Here is a 22,959-nt window from a genome sequence, read left to right as displayed (position 1 = left end):
ATTACGGCCGCCAAAAATTCCTACTCAGCTCCCGTGGCGACCACTTATTCACACTGCATAGAGGGAGGGCAGGTGGGTCCCTGCCAGACTGGCTGGTGGCAGCACAACAAAGAGGGAGGCGAGCAGCGCTCCGCCCCTTTTTATGGGGAAGCTGTTTGCTCACCTCCTGGAAGCCCGCCATGCCCCGCAACTGGCAAGGGGCATGCTGGAACCCCTGGGGGAGGGAGCGTCAGACACGTGCATTTGCTCACCCGCTCACCCTGCTGCCAAATGCGAGCCGCTGGAGTCTTCATGTGCCTCTGGCACCACCGCAAATGCTGCCAGCCTGGAGGCAGCCAACAGTCAGTTGGTTAAAAAGAAACAAGATAAAGGCTCATGTAAATTTGACTTTCTATAACTCCAAAGTCATATTCGTGTACTTTTCTAGGAAACCTTCTTGATATGCAATTGCTTTCTTCTGGGATCTAGCAGTCAAGTGTATTTTTTGTAATCTCCCATCCGAATATTAAATAGCTTTAATCTTTGATCAAGGATGCTAAGATGTCTGACTGTTTTCAGTGTTTATTACTTCTATACAGTTTTCCAAGCAGCAAAAGGTAAAAAAGAGCAACAGCATTTTATTATTATTATTATTATTATTATTTATTATTTATTAGATTTGTATGCCACTCCTCTCTGAAGACTCAGAGCGGTTCACAGCAATAAAACACAGTACAAATCCAATTATTAAAAACAGTTTAAAAACCCTTAATATAAAAACAATAAAATATACCATGCATAAAATGGAACAGCCCAGGGGAATCAATTTCACCATGCCTGATGGCAGAGGTGGGTTTTAAGGCGTTTGCAAAAGGCAAGGAGGTGGGGATAATCCTGATCTCTGGGGGGAGTTGATTCCAGAGGATCGGGGCCGCCACAGAGAAGGCTCTTCCCCTGGGCTCCGCCAAACGACATTGTTTCGTTGATGGGACCCAGAGAAGGTCAACTCTGTGGGACCTAATCGGTTGCTGGGATTCGTGCATCAGAAGGCGGTCCCAGAGATATTCTGGTTTGATGCCACGAAGGGCTTTATAGGTCATAACCAACACTTTGAATTGTGACCGGAAACTGATCGGCAACCAATGCAGACTGTGGAACGTTGGTGTGAAATGGGCATGTCTGGGAAAGCCCATGATTGCTCTCGCAGCTGCATTTTGCATGATCTGAAGTTTCTGAACACTCTTCAAAGGTAGCCCCATGGAAAGAACATTATAGTACTCGAACCTCGAGGTGATGAGGGCATAAGTGAATATGAGCAGTGACTCCCGGTCCAGGTAGGGCCGCAACTGGTTCACCAGGCAAACCAGGGCAAACGCCCCCCTCGCCACAGCTGAAAGATCGATCTCTAATGTTAGCTGTGGATCGAGGAGGACGCCCAAGTTGCGGACCCTCTCTGAGGGGATCAGTAATTTTATTGGTAAATTCTCCTTGCCAATCCTTAAGAGCATCCTGTTGATACAACCTAGATCATGTACCAGCCAGGGATAGTGTTTTACATAATCCTGGTAATGTGAACTGGGTGAGATCATGTAGGTATGCAAGACCTGCTTGAGGTAGGCAGTTTGCTGCACACAATCTCTACATGACCTCTATCTCTACATCTCATTCCTTTTTGTTTTGTTAGACAATGCATAGTCATAAGAGGGGTTAGTAAAAGGGTCATAATTAGGGGGAAATATCTCTGCAATTGCTTATACAGGGCATAAACCTGACCCTGAGGCAATGTGGGAGTGGTTTGGGATGAAAAGTTGTGATACATATGTTGCAAAAAGAAGAACAGCACCCACCAATCAAGATAACACAAATAATGACTAAAAACGTAGGACATTTCCCAATAAGCCTGTAGGTAACCAAGCCCAAAGGCTTTCCCACCAAGTATCAATTTTCAAATCAGAGGCCAAATTGTTTAAAATATTGAGCTGGTGCTGGATAGTTTGTGATTAATCCAAAAAATTGAAGCAACACATTCCATCAAAACTTTCACAACTCAAATGCTAATGCAGAAGCAAATAATGAATAGCAACACAATTTTGTAAAATAGCCCTTCTCAAAGCCTGCAGCTCATGGTTAATTGCTGAAATAGCTGAAGAAGTAGCATTAATTATTTTTCATAATTACACACAACAGCGTTAAGGTGAGCACGAGCAGCAAGTAGTGGCACACCCACTGTAGACACAGCTGGCACTATGTACTGTGCTTTGTTAAGTAAGGGTTGTTTGGAGTCACAAGTGCTATCCCATAGTGTGACCCTATGCTGAGAATGGCTCGAGTGAATTTGTTATTGAGAAAGTAAACAGGAATCAGCTGACTGAGGCAACACTGTGCTATGCTAATATTAGCAGGAATATAATTAAAAGTTTCTTGACCACATGTAAAAAACCCCATCCTTGCGGTAACCAAACGTGGGCAAAATTAAAAGAAGTCTCCTCAAACATGGTGCAGTTTAAAATAGATGAGTTAATACAAAGACAGTGAGATTTTTTTTTAATTTGAAGATGTACCATGAACTACTTTTTCACAGGTTATATTTGCAGGGATTGCTATCACTGGGATATACAAAGCAATTGCATCAGAGGGTAAATAATAAGCAGCAAACTCCCAATTAAATAAAGTCCCATAATTAAAATTCCCATTCAATAAAAATCTACCCAAGCCAGTTAAGTTTTGAATTGCAAAAGGGGTGCAAACAGGGACTAAACATATAGAAAGCAAATTTTCCATATCATACACTTCAGATAAGCATAGAACATCATTTTGTGTGATGTTAGTTAGCTGCGCCTATAGGTTTTGCTTCGTTCATTTTTCAAGTGAATGTTTGGGTGGGGTGACAGCTGCTGTTGCCAAAGGGCAGCTATTGACAATCAAACACAAACAAATGATGGCTAAGGAATTTGCAGTTAAAACCACAAAAATGGCAGTGCATAAGTTCTTGGGGGTTTATTTTGCTTGCTACTGCTGCAGCACTTCCTGTGCTTTAGTGGTCAAGTTCTTTACATCTCCCCATGTCACTGGATGACTGGAATGACAGGATCAGATTGGTTGCTGTGCTGTCTGAAGAGTCACCTTTGCCATTTCTGGGACTGGATCCAGGGACTGATGCCACAACATCCTTGACTGGACAGACGCAATGTGCTGGAATATACAAATCAGTGGTGGATTCCTGCCAGGATGGCTAATTGCATGTAACTCCATGGCTTTGGCGCATGAGAGTGGGATTGAGCACAATTTTGCTTCCACATTTGGGGAAACAAAAATACTAGCCAAAAAACATGTGCACATGAGTCCTGGTGTGAGATTTTGCTACTTGCACCACTACAGGAAGCAAAATTGCACTCCAGAGCCATGGAGCTGTGTGCATACCAGCAGGTACCACTGTCACAAATGTCCTGTAGGAGCAAACTCAGAAGCATATATTTGCCCCCACATTATCAGAGGGACTGGCAATTGATTAAATAAGTAAGTAAATAATACTGTTTTCACCTGTTGCCTCACCTATGACAAATTAGGTAATCAGAAGCCATCTTTTTTAATTTATTTATGAAGCCAGTCCTTACATATTGCACTATGGTTTGACCATATAATTATAGGAAACACAATGAGTTGAGGTGTGTCCCAAAACACTCCTGAATAAGTGTAATTCCAGGGAGCCAAAGAGGGAACATGAGTAACATCCATTTGCCATAGTTGATTAGAGGTGAAAACAAGATTAACTCCATGTCTTCCAAGGGGGGTGCCCCAGAACATTGGGGAAAGGATGAAATCATCTGCTTGGCTTGGTCAAGTGGAATATGGCAAGCTTTATTTTATTATTCATTCATTCATTCATTCATTCATTCATTTATTTTGTCAAACAATTATAGAGTGGTAATTTGTACAAATAAAACATTAGATAAGTAATGATAAAAAGTAACAAAAGTAGACAATAGAACAGGGACGGTATGCACAGTGGTGTGCTTATGCATGCCCCTTACAGATCTCTTAGAAAGGGGGAGAGTTCAATTGTAGAGAGTCTAAGGTTAAAGGTTTTGGGGTTAGGAGTAGAAACCACAGAGTCATGTAGTGCATTCCAGGCCTTGATTACTCTGTTGCTGAAGTCGTATTTTTTGCAGTCAAGTTTGGAGCAGTTGACATTTAGTTTAAATCGGTTTCATGCTCGTATGTTGTTGCGGTTGAAGGTGAAGTAGTCGTTAACAGGTAGGAAATTTTGGTATATGATTTTATGAACTATAATTAAGTCAGAACGGAGACGACAGAATTGTAAATTGTCTAATCCAAGCATTTCAAGTCTGGCAGAGTAAGGTATTTTGTTGTGAGAAGAGGAGTGAAGGACTCTTGTGAAATATTTCTGGACTCTCTCAATTGTGTTGATGTCAGATATGCAATGTGGGTTCAATACAGGTGAGCTGTATTCTATGATTGGTCTGACAAATGTTTTGTAAACTCTTGTTAGCAGTTCAAAATTACCAGAGAACAAGCTGCGAAGGATTAGGTTAACAACTCTTAAAGCCTTTTTGGCAATGTTGTTGCAGTGGGCTCTAGGGCTTAGGTCATTGGATATGAGTACTCCAAGGTCGTTGACAGATTGAGGGTTATCAATAAGTTCAATTCCTCCAAGTTTATATTTAGTATTCTGATTCTTTTTACCAATGTGTAAGACAGAGCATTTAGTGGTGGAAAATTGAAGTTTATTTATTTATTTATTTGATTTTTATGCCGCCTTTCTCCTTAGATTCAGGGTGGCTTACAACATGTTAGCAATAGCACTTTTTTAACAGAGCCAGCATATTGCCTCCACAATCCGGGTCCTCATTTTACCCACCTTGGAAGGAGGAAGGCTGAGTCAACCTTGAGCTGGTGATGAGATCTGAACCACTGACCTGCAGATCTACAGTCAGCTTCAGTGGACTGCAGTACAGCACTCTACTTGACTGCAGTACAGCACTCTACCCGGCCCCTTGTTGCCAGGTTTTAGACCATTCTGCTACGTGGTCAAGATCTTTTTGAAGGGTAGCAGTATTGTCGGTGGTATTAAATAGTTTGACATCATCTTGTAACAGCCTCCTTGCATTTTGATGAAAAAAAGAATGGCAAAATAGGGATCTGAAAATAAAGTGGGTAAAACATGAACAGCAACATCAGCATGACCATTGCCTTCAGAAAAGGGGCCAGGAAGGGATGAGTGACTGTGTATGTGAGAAACCAAGTATAAATGTTTCTGATCTTGTAGCAGCTGCTGTAAAGTTAAAAATAGAGCCATGAGATTAGAGTCAATCATGGGTGTGATATAAGCACCTGGAAAATTAAAAATATGTTGACACACATAATGAGGGTCAGAAATTAAATTAAAAGGTTGTTCAGAAAAGGTGTGGAAAGCTAAAATAGCAGCTGATAATTCTGAACATTGGGGTGAAGGATTGCACTGCAGTGCAAGGTATTTTCCAGGTCTCATCAGGAGGATCCTTATAAGCAATCGCTCCTCTCATTCACCCTTCATCAGAGAAAACAGTAAGTGCTTGTGACAATGAAAAAGAAGAAATCAATGGGCAAACAGGAAAGGAAGAAGTCATTAAGAAAGCAAACTGTGGATCTTTTAGGCAAATATAACTAATCAGTTAAAGTACACTGAAGAGAAGTTATTCTGAAAATAAAATTGAAAATCTGATTTAGGGAAAGGAAGAATAATATTCATTAAATCAGTCCCAGTTCTTTGGCAAGCTCAAGTGTGTATCAAAGTTATTACGTCAGCAAAGGACTGGATAAATGGCAAAACATTTTGGGGTGGCATATGGGATAAATAAAGCCATTCAAAACAATATACCACATTTTTGGTGTATAAGATGCACCGGTGTATAAGACACACCTAGATTTTACAGGAGGAAAACAAGGAAAAAAGTATTCTGAACCAAATGGTGTAGTATTATATTGTTCTGTTAAAAAAACATACCCTAATGTTCTGTTCCTGGGTCTATTTGACCCGGACCACAAATTGTTCATTTTAGGTACTTATATTTGATCTTTTAGAAAGCTTTTTTCACTTGGAAACAAGTTTGAACATTTCTACACAAAATGAAGTGAAAATTGAAATGAAAAAAATTAATGCTTATTGGTTTATTTTGCTCATAAAATGCGTGCCCCCCCCGTTTTTGTGAATTTTTTTTCAATTTATAGATAGTTTTGCCTGCAAAATGCGTTCGATTTTACTACAGTTGGTGTGGGATTGGTAGCTTGAACATTTCTGAATATAATGATATGAAAATTGAACTGAAAAATGATGCTTATTTGTTTATTTTGCACATAAAAGTCCCCCCCGCTGTGTTCAATTATTTCAATTTATATAAAAATTATACTATTAATTTCAAAAATACATAAAATGGATTTTTTTTTCATAAAATTAGTTGTCTGGCTATCCTGTGCTTGCTTTTCAAAAGGATATTCCAAATATTTCTAGCAAGGCCAAGGAGATGGCCCATTTGTGAGCAAAATAAACAAATAAGCATCATTTTTTCAGGTCATTTATATTTTTCCTATGATCAAGAATGTTCAATTTAGTATATCAAAACTTTTGGGGGGAAATTCCTTGGAGATTTCTAGCCTAAAAAAACCATAAATTGACACAAAATGCTTAAAAAATAGAGAGGGGTTTTTTGATCAAAATACACCAATAACCATCGATTTTTTTCAGTTCCATTTTCATATCATTATGTTTAGAAATGTTCAAACTATAAATTCAATGCAAAAAGTTTTCAAAAAAGTTACAACTGGCAGGCAAAAAAATGTAAATTGAAAATGAATGCGCAAGGCCTGGGGTGGGGAGGCCTTACGTCTGATTTAAAAAGCTAATTAGCATAATTTTTTTCAGTTCATTTATATTTTTATATTTTTCTTATGTTCAGAAATGTTCACACTACCAATTCCACACCAACTTTAATAAAATTGAATGCATTGTGCAGGCTAAACTATCTATAAATTGAAAAAAAGATCACAAAAAGGGGGGCTGCCTTTTATGAGCAAAATAAACCAATAAGCATTATTTCTTTCAGTTCAATTTTCATATCATTGTGTGCAGAAATGTTCAGACTACTTTCCAAGTGAAAAATGTTTTCAAATTGACCAAACATAAGCACTTAAAATGAAGAATTTTTGGTCCAGGTCAGGGTGACCTGGGAACAGAACTTTAGGGACTTTTTTCAGCAAGAAAGAAGCCCCCCACCCCAAAAAATATTTCTCATAGAGAAATGATGCAAAGTCATGAAATTTCAAGTTTCAGATATGCAGGGAAATTTTTTTACAGGGTGTCAAACTTTGATTTCGGGTTTCACAGACTTGAACATAACAACCCTGCTGTTCTGCTCAAAAACACACCCTAAAGTTCTGTTCCTGGGTCTATTTGACCCGGACTGCAAATTGTTCATTTTAGGTACTTATATTTGGTCTTTTTGAAAGCTTTTTTCACTTGGAAACAAATTTGAACATTTCTGCACACAATGAAATGAAAATTGAAATGAAAAAATTAATGCTTTATTTTGCTCATAAAATGCCTCCCCCATTTTTGTGATCTTTTTTTTCAATTTATAGATAGTTTTGCCTGCAAAATGTGTTCTATTTTACTAAAGTTGGTGTGGGATTGGTAGCTTGAACATTTCTGAACATAATGATATGAAAATTGAACTGAAAAAAATGATGCTTATTTGTTTATTTTGCTCATAAAAGGGCCCCCATGCTTATACTCAAATAGGCTTATACTCAAGTAGGCTTATACTTGAGTATAAGACCATATGATCTTATATTCAAAAATAAACCGATAAGCATCAATTTTTTCATTTATATTTTTCTTAGGATCAGGAATGTTCAATTTTGTATATCAAACATTTTGGGGGGAAATCCCTTGGAGATTTGTAGCCTAAAAAAAATATAAACTGACACAAATGCTCAAAAATTGGGGGAGGGGGTCTTTTTGATCAAAATAAACCAAAAAGCATCACTTTTTTCAGTTCAATTTTCATATCATTTTGTTCAGAAATGTTCAAACTAGTTTCCCAGTGAAAAGGGTTTTCAAAAAAAGACCAAATCTAAGTACCTAAATGATTTTTTTTCTTTCGGGTCAAATAGACCCAGGAACAATACAAGTGTAGGTAAAATTTTGCCCAGAAAAAAGTTAGCCCCAACCCCCCAAAAATATTTTCATGATGATCAGCAATGTTAAATTTAGCAAATCAATGCCTAAGATATTAAAAATATTTCTGATTTGGAGCCTAAAAAAAAATTAAAGTGAAAATGGTTGCAAGCATTTTGGGGGGCGGGCGGTGAGGCCTTATTTCTGATTTTAAAAAACCCAATAAGCATAATTTTTTCAGTTCATTTATACTTTTCTTATGTTCAGAAATGTTCAAACTACCAATCCCACACCAACTTTAGTAAAATTGAACACATTTTGCAGGCTAAACTATCTATAAATTGAAAAGAAAGTTCACAAAAAGTGGGGCTGCCTTTTATGATCAAAATAAGGTCTATGGAGAGGGAAGGCATACAAATCTAATAAATAAATAAACCAATAAGCATTATTTTTTTCAGTTCAATTTTCATATCATTGTGTGCAGAAATGTTCAGACTACTTTCCAAGTGAAAAAAGTTTTCAAATTGACCAAACATAAGCACCTCAAATGAAGAATTTTCGGGCCAGGTCAGGGTGACCCGGGAACAGAACTTTAGGCCTATTTTTTTTTCAGCAAGAAAGAAGCCCCCCACCCCCCAAAAAGTTCTCATAGAGAGAACCCCTGAAATGATGCAAAGTCATGAAATTTCAAGTTTCGACCATCTGCAAAAATCTTTGTCCATTTCATTGATTAGTTTATCGTAATTGTCTTTCTTGATAGTGCTGCAATTTGCGGTAATCCATAATCCTAAGTATTTAACTTTTTTGGCGGTTTTTATTTTAGTGGATTCTTCTAATTTCGATATCTGCTTTTTTGTCATATTTTTTGTTATCATTTTTGTTTTTTCTCTATTAATTTTTAATCCAGCAATCTCTCCAAATTTATTTATTTCATTAATTAGGATAGGTGCAGATTTTAAGGGGTCTTGTACAATGAACACCATGTCATCAGCAAAAGCTTGAAGTTTATAGTGTTCATTTTTAATTTTTAATCCTTGGATTTCCTTATTGTGTCTTATTTTATTTAGTAGAACTTCTAGTGCAAAGATAAAAATCAGGGGGGCTAAGGGACAGCCCTGCCTCACTCCTTTTTTTATACTTATTGTTTCTGTCATATCATTGTTTATCAGTATTTTGGCTGTTTGTATTGAGTATATAGTTTTAATGAGTTCTGTAAATTTATTACCAAATTGCATTGACGCCATTTGTGTTGTAAAGAATTGCCAGTATAAACTATCAAAAGCTTTCTGTAGATCTACGAATAGGAATGCTACTGGTTTATCTATGTTTTTATCGTAGTATTCTAAAGAGTCCAAAATAATCCTTGTGTTTGTTGTTATGTTTCTTGCCGGAAGGAAGCCATTTTGGTCTGTATGTATTCTAACAGTTAATATTCGTTTAAATCTTTCGGCTATGATGGATGCAAAGATTTTATAATCTGAGTTAAGCAGGGATATTGGACGATAATTTTGAATGTGAGCTCTATTTTGTGTATCTTTAGGTATTAAAGTTATGTAGGCCTCGTTCCAGGAGGAAGGAAGTTTTGAACCCTCGAGAATTTCATTAACAAGGGGTAACATTATAGGCTCCAGAATTTCTTGAAATTGTTTATAGAATTCGGCAGGTGTACCGTCTGTGCCCGGGGTTTTATTATTTTTTTGTTTTGTAATTGCACTAGTTAGTTCCATTGATGTTATTTTGTCATTTAGCATATCCTGATCTTCCTTATTTATTTTTTCTGTATTTTCTAAGTTCTTGAATAGATTATTTATTAATTGTTCATTTACGTCATCTTTTTTATATAATTCCTCAAAGAAAGATTTAATTATTTGTTTTTTATCGCTGAGTGTTGTTTTTAAAGCATCTGTATGATCATATAATGCCTCTATAATTTTATCTGCTTTTTGGTGAGCGAGTTTTGAGGCTAACCATCGCCCAGGTTTGTTTGCAAATTCAAAGTGCTTTTGTTTGGCAATCCTTAGTTTATGTGAGAGTTCTTCTTGAGTTTGCAGGTTTATGTAATGTTTTGTAATATTCAATTCTCCTAAAATTTCGGCGTTGTCTGGTTTCATTTGTAGGGTTTTTTCAAGGTTCTGAAGTTTTATTTTTAGTGTGGATAGGCTGTTTTGTTTCTGTTTTTTATTTTTATTTTGGTATGCAATATAGGTTCCTCGCACATAGGCTTTCATTGTGTCCCATAGGTTTTGTGTGGAAGTGTTACCATCATTGTTAATTTGGAGAAACTCACCCAATTGTTGTTTTAACATTTTTTGAAAGTTTTCTTCTTTAAATATTGTTTGGTTCATAGTCCATCGTCTTGAATGGTTATTAGTTGAATCTCTCCATTTCAACAATATGGGGTTATGATCTGCCCAGGAGTTTGGAAGTATTTGTATGTCTGTTACTTCATTGATAAATTCTAAATCAGCCCAGGCCATATCTATGCGGGACCATGACTTGTGAGGAAAAGAGAAAAAAGTATATTGTCTATTGTTTGGATTAAAGTGACGCCATATGTCTTTTAGTGCTAATTCAGTTGTAAGTTGTTCAAAAGTTGTCGGTAGTTGTTTTCTCTTTTTCATTTGCTTAGTGCTTTTATGATCCTTTTTCCTGTCTAATATTGCATTGAAGTCGCCTGTTATTATTATATTTGTTAGGTTTAATTCCGTGATTTTTTGATGTAGCTTTGCATAAAAAGTGGATTGATTTATTGTGGGAGCATAGATTGCGATTATATGTATTTTTTTTGTTCCTGATGTAATTTGTACTATTAATATCTGTCCGTTGTTGTCTGTGTAAATTAGTTTAGGGTTAAGTTTAGGTTTAATGTATAGTACTACTCCTCTTTTCTTGACTTCAGCAAGGGATGAGAAGATTTCTCCAAGCTTGGGATGGTTTAAGATTAATTGGTCTTGTTTTTTTACATGCGTTTCTTGGAGACAGATTATATCTGCTTTTTGTTGTTCAATTTTGTAGAATGTTTTTTTCCTTTTACTAGGAGAGTTGAGGCCGTTGATATTGATAGAGAATAGTCTTATTTCATTATTCGGTAAGGGTTTTTTGTGATGTAAGTTAGTTTGCTGGTTCTCTTCTTTTCTCCTTTCTCGCCTCCGCTTGAGATCTTGTTGTTGGGCCGTCTCTGCCATATTCTTCCGTTAATTTAAGTCCAGTTTCCTTATCTGCGAGAGTTTCTTCAGAGCTGATTTCATCCAGGCTAGATTTATCTTTTGATTCTTGCTCCCTAATACATTCCTCATCTACCTTTTTGATGACTTGATCGTAAAAGTCTCTTGCATCTTCTGTCGAAGTTATTTTGTATTTTTTGTCAATTAAGGAGATAAGCATGCCCTCAGGTGTCAGCCATCTAAATGGTATCTTGTTTCTGTTGAGTTTATTAGCTAGGGTTTGATAGGGTTTCCGCTTTTCACGCACTCGTCTAGGAACTTGACGAAGGACTATGATCTCTTTTCCTTTATATGATGGAGGATTTTCCTTTGACATATTGTAGATTTCATCTCTTATAGTACGCTTAGTGAATCTAATATGTACTTCCCTGGGTAGGCGATTTCTTTTTGCGTAACTTGTAGATAATCTGTAAATTTCATCCATTTGTTGATACATTTCCTGTGGGGTTTTATTTGTGATGGGTGCAAGAATTTCTGACATAATCTGAGGCAGGTTCTCTTCACTTGATTCGCTAATATTCTGGAACCTCAAGAAGAATGCTGATTTCTCAAGCTCAAGATTTAAAATGGCCTCTTCCAGATTTTTATTGATGTATTCTGTCCTACTTTCTGCGTATTGCAACCTGGTTTCCATTCTGTCATTTTGTTCCTCAATTTTTTGAATTTTTTCATCATTCTGTGTGAGGGTTCCATGCATCATCGCTATCTTCTCATCAAGCTGTCCAACACGATCATCAATTTTCTTGATCTCTTCCTTGATCTCTTCCTTCATTGCACCCATATTTTCCATCATTAATTCATACTTCCGATCCATTGATTTCTGCATATTAATCATTATCTCCTGTAGGGAAGCTAGGGTGATGGGTGCAGCTTGGTCTGATTGTACAGCTGATGTTTTGTCAGTAGAAGAGTTTTCTAAGTTACGCTGGATGGTCAGAGTTGAAGATTGAGGTGCTGCCTTCTTCCAAGCTTTAGTACTTGTATTTGTATTAGTAGATGACATTTTGAATATTTATGGGAAAGTCAGACAGGGTATAGTAAGAGATACAGAAATATGGGTTTAGCTTATAATGGGGAAAATTGCTGTAATTAAAAGCAATATACTTCCTAGATTTCTATACCTTTTCCAAACTGCACCCATTAAACTAAATAGGACCTTTTTCAAAAACTTACACAAAAAAATTCGCAAATTCATATGGACAAAAAAAAAGGCCAGGATAAAACTTAAGGACCTACAAGACCATAGGTCAAGGGGTGGTTTTGGGTTACCAAACATGGAACTATACTACCATGCCTCAATTGTAAACCTACTGAAAGAATGGATAATACTTAAAAATTCTAGAATATTAACACTTGAAGGCTATGACCTTCAATCCGGATGGCACAAGTTTCTGATGACAGACATAGATAAAATACCAACATATTTCAGATCACACTACATCCGAAAACCTTAATTAACACCTGGCACTTCATTAAAAAAACCCACTACCTCTGCATCCCAAAATGGATTTCACCAACAGAAGCCATTATATACCCGAATGCATTAACCCCTGATAAAATTATAACATACGACCAACTACTAAACGAAAATAATGAGCTAATTCCTAAGCAAAAACTCATGGATAAAGGTATTAAAGTAGATTGGTTACACTACCTACAAATAAAATCAAAATATAATGAAGATAAGAACAAATCAGATTTCCAAAAAAATAACCCCCTCGATAAAATAATTTTTGGTCCACAAAAAAAGCAAATATCAAATATATACAATATCCTCCTTCAACACGATACTGTTGAAGAAATAGTTAAAGGATCTATGATAGCGTGGTCACAAAACTTTGGGTACACAATTTATTTAAACGAATGGGAAAAAATTTGGACTGCTAACTATAAACTAACGATGGCAACCTCATACAAGGAAAACCATTATAAAATGTTCTACAGATGGCACTTGCCACCTGCTAGACTTGCAAAAATGTATCCAAATCTATCACCATTATGTTGGAAATGCAGAGAAAAACCAGGTACATATTACCACATCTGGTGGACATGTGAAACCACCCAAAAATATTGGGAAAAAATTAAAACTATACTAGAACAAATTACCTCTCAGACTATCCATGCGAAACCCGAACTATTTCTACTAGGAATCACAAGACAAAATTTTAGTAAAGAAAACAGATATATTATAATCCATATTATTACAGCCGCATGGATTTTATATGCACAATTTTGGAAGCAAGAAAAAAACCCAACTATTCTATCACTCTTGATTAAAATAATGGAATGCGCAGAAATGTCCAAACTAACAATGGAACTTCAAAACAAGGATGAGACAGATTTCTACAAAGCTTGGGATAAATGGTACCTCTGGTTAAAAAAAAGGAATTATCTAAAAATTACCCATCAAGAAAAATATCCAACAAAAACAACTTGAAAAAATAGCAATTTACATCACAAATTATAACATCAAACCGAAACAACAAACTGTAAACATCGATCGACATGAACTCCAACTTTACAAAGAAAATAAACCCCTAAATGAATTATATATATTGGCACTAAAAACTACATTCAAAACATATCGATAAAGCCTTAGGGTAAAACACACCAACTACGAGCTCAAACTACAGGCCGCAAATCATGAAAGACCCAGCTCTAACGCTGGTTTTCGCTTCTCTATCCCCCCCCCTCCTTCTTCTCCCTATCCCCCTTCCTTCTATATCTACTTCCCTCCCTTCACAAACCCCTTCTCCCACTCCCCAATTACTACATAAGTAGAGTGTAAAAAAATGTACAATATGCATATCTCTTTTGTCTTTCTGTATTTGGTTTTTATTGTATATATTTAATAAATTTATTTTCAAAAAAAAAAGAAATTTCAAGTTTCAGATATGCAGGGAGAATTTTTTACAGGGTCTCAAACTTTGATTTCGGGTCTCACAGACTCGAAGAGAACACCAGGGTTAAATTCAATAATTACAAGAAGACAAACAAATAAATTTTAAAAAGAAAAGGCTGATATAGTCTGTTTGCAAGAAACCCATATAAGAAAAGTAGATTACAAAATGCTGGAAAATTCCAAACATGGAAAGCTCTTTGTAGTGTCGGCTGAAACACAAAAAAGAGGAATTGCTGTTTACATACAGGAATGGTTAAATCATAAACAATTATACTCCGATGAAGAAGGTAGGATCCTAAGTATAGAAATTTTGATAGATTACAAAGAAACCAATTTTAATAATAATCTATGCCCCAAACATAAACCAAAAAGAATTTTACAAAAAACTTTTGGAACAGATTAATAAAATACAAGGACAAAATATTTGTTTGATTGGAGAATTCAAAGCAATTGTTGATGAAAGTAAAGATTATAAAATAGAGGGGAAAAGAAACATAAACAGAAAATTATTACCATTTTTTTTTGACATGGTAAAGGAATTCAGACTTAAGGATTTATGGAGGGAAAGATACCACATGGAATATCAGTATACGTATTTCTCTCCCCCTCATAAACCATGGTCCAGAATAGACATGGTATGGGCTAGCATAAAAATAGAACATAAAATAGAAAAAAATTCAAATTGGAACAAATATTTGGGCAGATCATCAACCAATTATAATGATTTTAAAGGGAATAGAAGGAAAGAATAAAACATGAAAAATGAATCCAAAAGTAACAAAAGAGAAGGACTATTTTAAATATATGGAAAAAGTACTAAATTTCTTTTAAAAAGAAAATTGGAATAACGAAACAATGACACAAAATCTATGGGATACGGCCAAAGCATACATTAGAGGATTAACTATAGCATACATTAGCAAAGAAAAAAGAAATAAAAATAAACTAATGGAAGAATTACAAGATCAAATTAAAAATTTAGAAAGTAAAATACAAATTGATCCACAAAATGAAAACTTAGGGGAGGAAAGAGACAAACTAAAAGATAGGATTAACTTGATAATTTAAGAAAATATAGTGACGCAGATTAAGATGGCTAAACAAAATCATTTCGAGCATGCAAACAAAATTGGCAAATGGTTAGCATATAAACTAAAAAAGGAAAAAGAAAAAATATATATTCAACAATTAGAAAATAAAAAGGGGATCATACAGTTTGCATTGGATGAAAAGAAAATGATAGCAAGAGAATATTATCAAACACTTTATCAGAAGGAAGAAATTGAGAAAGGGAAAATAAAAGAATACTTAGATGAACTCCAACTAGAAGAAATATCTAAATTTAACAGACAGCTGTTAGACAAAGAAATAACAGCAGATGAATTAGAAAGAGCAATTAGGAAGCAAGGAAACAATAAAACACCAGGATCAGATGGGATTTCAGCTGGATGCTACAAAGAGCTATATAATATATTGAAAGATTTGATGCTAACTACATATAACAAGGTTCTACAATTAGGCAAACTGCCAAAATCATGAACGGAATCACTGGTAACATTGATTACAAAAGATACTAAAGAAAGAGAAAAAAATTCTAATTACAGATCCATTTCCTTGTTAAATGCTGAGTATAAAATATTTACTACTATTATGACAGATAGATTAAAACCAGTTTTGAACAATTGGATCCATACAAATTTCTGCCAGGTAGACATATTCAAAATAATACAAGGATTATCTTAAATACTTTAGAATATTATGAGAACCACCTGGGGAAAGCTGTGGCACTAATGTTTTTAGATGCCCAAAAGGCCTTTGATAACCTAAATTGGGAATTTTTATTTGAATTATTAACACAGATGCAATTTGGAGAGAAATACACTAGAATGATTAAGACAATATACACCAAACAGTGGCGAAAAATTATGATAAATAGGGATACAACAGAATTTTTTTACATTTTTAAAGGAGGGCACCAAGGATATCTATTATCCCCCCTGCTTTTCATCCTTTCCATCAAAGTATTACTAACACAAGTTCAAGAAAATAAAGAAGTGGCAGGATTAAAGATCAAAGGACAAGAATTTAAACTATAAGCAATCTCTGATGATTTAGTTTTTATCATCAAGGATCCATTAGAGTCGGGTCAAAAATTATTAGAGGAAATAAATAGATTCGGACAATTAACAAGATATAAAATTAACAAACAAAAAACTAAAATTATTATGAAAAATATGGCAGAAAAATAAAATGAATACTTAGCAGCTAAATTAGGAATAGAAATTGTTAATAAAGTTAAATACTTAGGAAGGGGATGGGACTTTTTGCCTCCGCCAGTTGGATGAAGCTCTTTCCTCCGCAGCAGCTGATCGGCCATTGCCTTCTCTCCCTCGCCCAAAGGCCCCTAGCTCTTCACCCCAGCCCTTTCATCACAAAAATCCACATTCAGCCACAGCCTTTTGGCCACATGGGACACTTCGCCACCATCCAATCAGAATGGTTGTTACAAAATGCTACTTTTGGAAGGAAAGAATGGGACAGTTTGCTCTTCCATACACACACACACCAGTTGAATGATAGAGAGGGAAGGGGCCTCAGTGGTCATCTAGTCTGACCCCCTTCTCATTCAGGAGACTTGCAGAATGATAGAGAGGGAAGGGGCCTCAGTGGCCATCTAGTCTGACCCCCCCTTCTCATTCAGGAGACTTGCAAAATGATAGAGAGGGAAGAGACCTCAGTGGCCATCTAGTCTGATCCCCCTTCTCATTCAGGAGACTTACAGAATGATAGAGAGGGAAGGGACCTCAGTGGCCATTTAGTCTGACTCCCGTTCTCATTCAACAAATTAGAAAAAACAGTTTCTAAATTGATATGGGAAGGAATGAAGTCCAGAATCAAACTGAAATGGTTACAAGATAGTAGAAAGCGGGGGGGGGGGGGGGGACTCGGACTCCCACACTTTGAGTTATATTACCAAGCCTCAGTATTAGTTTGGTTTAACTAATGGATCCAACTAAAAAATGCCAGACTCTTGGCACTTGAAGGGCATAATCTACAGGGTGGCTCAGCTTTCTCTGGGACACACTCATATTTTAGGAAACATAAAATTAGAGAATCGTTGTTACAAAATCGTTGGAACAAAATTAAAAGACAACATCACACAAAAGTCCCAGTTTGGTTCTCAGGAATGTAGGCTGTACATATCCAAACACCATAGGCTTAGATAAAATGGTCACATATTCACAGATATTAGATAAACAAAGAAATCTGAAAACAATATTACAATTAGAGAAAGAAGGAATAAAAATAGACTGGTGGCCGTATACACAAATTAAATCAAGGTTATATTACGATAACAGGAATTATGGAATTCAAAATCAAATTTCAATACTTGATAAAATTCTTTTGGGTCAGGGGGAAAAAGCAATTACGAATATATATAAAGTGCTATTAGAATACAAAATGGTAGAAGAAATAGTTAAAGGAAACATGATCAGTTCGGCAAGGAATGTTGGCCACAACATACAATTAGATCAATGGAAAAGAATTTGGCAGGAAAACTACAAAATGACTAAAGCTGCAACCTATAAAGAAAACATAATCAAAATGTTTTATAGATGGCATTTACTACCTTCAAGGCTAGCAAAAACGTTACATAGAAACATAGAAGTCTGACGGCAGAAAAAGACCTCATGGTCCATCTAGTCTGCCCTTATACTATTTTCTGTATTTTATCTTAGGATGGATATATGTTTATCCCAGGCATGTTTAAATTCAGTTACTGTGGATTTATCTACCACATCTGCTGGAAGTTTGTTCCAAGGATCTACTACTCTTTCAGTAAAATAATATTTTCTCATGTTGCTTTTGATCTTTCCCCCAACTAACTTCAGATTGTGTCCCCTTGTTCTTGTGTTCACTTTCCTATTAAAAACACTTCCCTCCTGAACCTTATTTAACCCTTTAATATATTTAAATGTTTCGATCATGTCCCCCCTTTTCCTTCTGTCCTCCAGACTATACAGATTGAGTTCATTAAGTCTTTCCTGATACGTTTTATGCTTAAGACCTTCCACCATTCTTGTAGTCCGTCTTTGGACCCGTTCAATTTTGTCAATATCTTTTTGTAGGTGAGGTCTCCAGAACTGAACACAGTATTCCAAATGTGGTCTCACCAGCATTCTATATAGCGGGATCATAATCTCCCTCTTCCTGCTTGTTATACCTCTAGCTATGCAGCCAAGCATCCTACTTGCTTTCCCTACCGCCTGACTGCACTGTTCACCCATTTTGAGACTGTCAGAAATCATTACCCCTAAATCCTTTTCTTTTGAAGTATTTGCTAACACAGAACTGCCAATACAATACTCAGATTGAAGATTCCTTTTCCCCAAGTGCATTATTTTACATTTGGAAACAATAAACTGCAGTTTCCATTGCTTTGACCATTTATCTAGTAAAGCTAAATCATTTACCATATTACAGACCCCTCCAGGAATATCAACCCTATTGCACACTTTAGAGTCATCGGCAAATAGGCAAACTTTCCCTACCAAACCTTCCCCTATGTCACTCACAAACATATTAAAAAGAATAGGACCCAGAACAGACCCTTGTGGCACACCGCTTGTAACCTGACTCTGCTCAGAATACTTGCCATTAACAATAACTCTCTGATGTCTATGCTTCAGCCAGCTGCAAATCCATTGAACTATCCAGGGATTAAGTCCAATCTTCACTAATTTATCTATCAGCTCTTTATGTGGAACCATATCAAAGGCTTTGCTGAAGTCCAGGTAGGCAATATCCACGGCACCACCTTCATCCAACACCTTTGTGACATAGTCAAAGAAATCAATGAGATTAGTCTGACATGATTTGCCTTCAGTAAAGCCATGCTGATTTGGGTCCAATAAGTTATTGTTTTTTAGGTGCTGATTTATCCTCTTTTTGAGTAGAGTCTCCATCATTTTAACTACAACTGATGTCAAGCTAACTGGCCTGTAGTTACCAGCTTCTTCTCTACTGCCCTTCTTGTGAATAGGCACAACACTGGCCATTCTCCAATCCTCAGGAACTTCTCCTGTTAACAAGGATTGGTTAAACAAATCAGTCAGGGGGGTAGTAATGACAGATCTGAGTTCTTTAAGAACTCTGGGGTGGATGCCATCTGGACCCATTGCCTTATTTATCTTTAATCGTTCAAGTTCTTCTAAGACATCGGCTTCTAAGATCACTGGAGCTGAATCCGTACAGCTGGAAGCAATGCTATACGTTTACTAACTTCAAACCATATTGTTGGAGATGAGGTCATAAAGATGAAACTTATTTCCACATGTGGTAGATGTGTCCCCAAATTAAAAAAAATTGGCATAAAACACAAATTTGGATATAAGAATTGATACAGAAAAAGTTACAACTGAAACCAGAAATAATTCTACTTGGCATCCTGGAAAAAACAACTAAGAAAGAACACTACTATTTAATCAAACACATAACAACAGCAATAAGGATCAATGTAGCACCATATTGGAAACAGAAAACAGTACCAAAAGAAAGAAGTTTGATAAAAAAAATTCTTGATTCCGCAAAATCAGATAAGCTCAAGGACCAAGAAGATACAAAGTACTACGAAATATGTAGATACAGTGATACCTTGTCTTACGAACTTAATTGGTTCCGGGACGAAGTTCGTGAGGTGAAAAGTTCATAAGATGAAACAATGTTTCCCATAGGAATCAATGGAAAGGCGATTAATGCGTGCAAGCCCAAAATTCACCCCTTTTGCCAGCCGAAGCACCCATTTTTGCACTGTTGGGATTCCCCTGAGGTTCTCCTCCATGGGAAATCCCACCTCCAGACTTGCACGTTTTTGCGATGCTGCAGGGGAATCCCAGCATTGCAAAAACGGGCACTTCGCTGGCAACGGAAGTCCAGAGGTGTGGTTTCCCAGTGATGCTGCGATTTTGCTGAGGCTTCCCTTGCTGGGAAACCCCACCTCTGTCAGCAAATGGGGAATCCCAGCGATGACAATCACAAGGCAGGGGAATCTCTTCAGCAGTCAGAGAGCGCATGCGCAGTACGAGAGCGCAGGCGCAGTAAGAGAGCCCCCGGACCTGGGCTCAGGTTTGTAAGACGGAAAGGGTTTTTAAGATAAGGCAAAGAAATCTTAAATCCCGGATTCGTATCTCGAAAAGTTCATATGACAATGGGTTCGTTAGACGAGGTATCACTGTATTTGAAATAAAAATTATTTTAAAAAATAAAGCAATTTTTTCTCATAAATGATCATTGTAACCTGGACCATTTTTCTAGGTCTTCGCTTATTGTTTTTAATTGCGTTATCATAATTGTCTTTCTTTATCGAACTATACTTGGCTGTTAATGTTAGTCCTAAATATTTAACTTCATTATCTATATCAATGCCTAGCAAGCTCTGCAATTCGGTATTTTGTTTGGGGAACATATTTTTAGATATTATCTTGGTTTTCTTCTTATTAATCTTTAAACCTGCAACTTTTCAAAAATTTTCAATTTCTTCTAATAAAAGGGGTCCTACATTTAATGGGTCTTTGACTATGAATACCATATTATCTGCATAAACCTGCTTGAAGCTTATATTGCTCTTTTCCTATTTTTAGTCTGCTAATCTCTTTTGTTTCTAGTGTTTCATAGTAAACTTTCCAGAGCCAAGATAAATATTAGTGGAGCTAACAGACACCCTGTTTAATAGTAATTTTATCAGTCAGATCTTTGTTTATTATTACTTTTGCTGTCTGCTGGTTATAAATTGTTCTAATTAGTCTTGTAAATTTTTATCTGAATTTCATTGTTTGTAATTGCATGTTAAAATATTGCCAATTGATTTTGCCTAAGGCTTTTTCAGCATCTACGAATATGCTACCTGTTTTTCTATGTGAATGTCATAGTATCCCATGGAGTCTAGGTTTATTCTAGTGTTATTTTTGATTTGATGGTAGAGAAGGAAGCCATTTTGGTTGGAATGAATAAATCCGTGAAGAATTCTTTTCAATCTTTCAGCCATTATTGCCGCCAATATTTTGTAGTTATTGTTTAATAAATAAATTGGCCTATATCAGATGTTTAGTTGATTCGTCTTTAGGGTTCAGAGATAGATATGCTTCTCTCCTAAATTCCGATATCACTCTCTTCTCCAAAATCTCATTAAAAAGTTCTAACATGATAGGTTCTATTTCTTTCTGTATTGTTTTATAAATTTCAAATGGAATGCCATCTGGGCCAGGGGATTCGTTATTTTTCTGTTTCTTTATGGCTATTCTTAGTTTTGTTGATGTAACCTTATCATTTAGCACTATTCTGTCTTCCTCTATAATTGTAAATAGTATTTCATAACTACAGGTCCACAGATAAAGAAATTTTGGGGGTAAAATTGGGAATTGGCTAACAGAAATTATAAAGCAAAAATTAGAGATAAAACTGGAACTTTGTCTACTAGGGATTATGGACCAAAAATGAAAAAGAAGAACATTATTATATTATACAACATATCTTGACTGAAGCAAGGATCTGCCTTGCACAACAATGGAAACAAGAAGCTATAGCTATTGATAGCATAATAATTAAAAAATCTTTGAATTTGCAGAACTTGACAAAAGGACACTGGAACTGAAGGAGAAAGATGAAGGGAAATTCAACGAAGTCTGGAGCACATTTTACAAATGATTAGCGAAAAGGAAATAATAGGAAGCTGAATATAATGAAATTAATATAGTTTTATTACCCAACAGAGAGACAATTAAATATATATAAATAAATAAATATATATTCCTATATATAGGAATTTATTTATTTATTCATTTTTATTTATTTATTTGTCAAACAAGTATAGTATTATAGTACATACTAACATAACATAACATAACATAAGTAGAACATAGTAATAGAAAGAATAATAAGACAGTAGGACAGGGACATTAGGCACAAAAGTGCACTTATGCACGCCCCTTACAGACCTCTTAGAAAAGGGGAGAGGTCAATTGTAGATCACGTAAGGTTGAAGATTTTGGGGTTGGGGGAAGCAACTCCAAGGTCTTTGACTGAGTGAGGGAATTAGAATAAATATAACATATAACTTTGAAGAAAAACAGTATTTTGCAAACTATTGTTCAAAAATTTATTGTTGATATTTATTTATTGTTGATATTTAGCACTATAAGATTAATTTAGAAATTAATGGAATAAGGAATTACAGTTTAGCTGTCATCATAGACAGCATTTGTATTTTTTGTGATTTTTTTTGTTTCTTTGGTATGGGTGTGATGTTAGTTGTATTGTTTGTAAAATTCATTTTCATTTTCAGTGTTGTTTCTAAATGTAAATAAATATAATAAAATTATTTTTAAAAAGATTGTGAGGTTACTCTTGGACTGACAAAAAATTAGAGAAATATCTGGACAAATTGTAGAAATAACTATAAAAAATTAGAATAATTTTCCCATGGGTCTTTAATTTCAATCCAAATTGACTTTTTTTGATATTCCTCAGCTCAGTTTTCTCTTTAGTCAAAAGGTCATCTTTTGTTCTGCATCAATGGATGTAAAGTGGAAGTCAGTGAAATTCTTGCACTCAGACTGGTTCTTGTGATAAACTTGTGGGTGTAGGGATGGGGGATGAACCTTAACCTGGGTGGGGTACTGGAA

This window comes from Erythrolamprus reginae, chromosome Z (assembly GCF_031021105.1).
Source record: "Erythrolamprus reginae isolate rEryReg1 chromosome Z, rEryReg1.hap1, whole genome shotgun sequence".
NCBI lineage: Eukaryota > Metazoa > Chordata > Lepidosauria > Squamata > Dipsadidae > Erythrolamprus > Erythrolamprus reginae.
Note: the sequence above shows the minus strand (reverse complement) of the source record.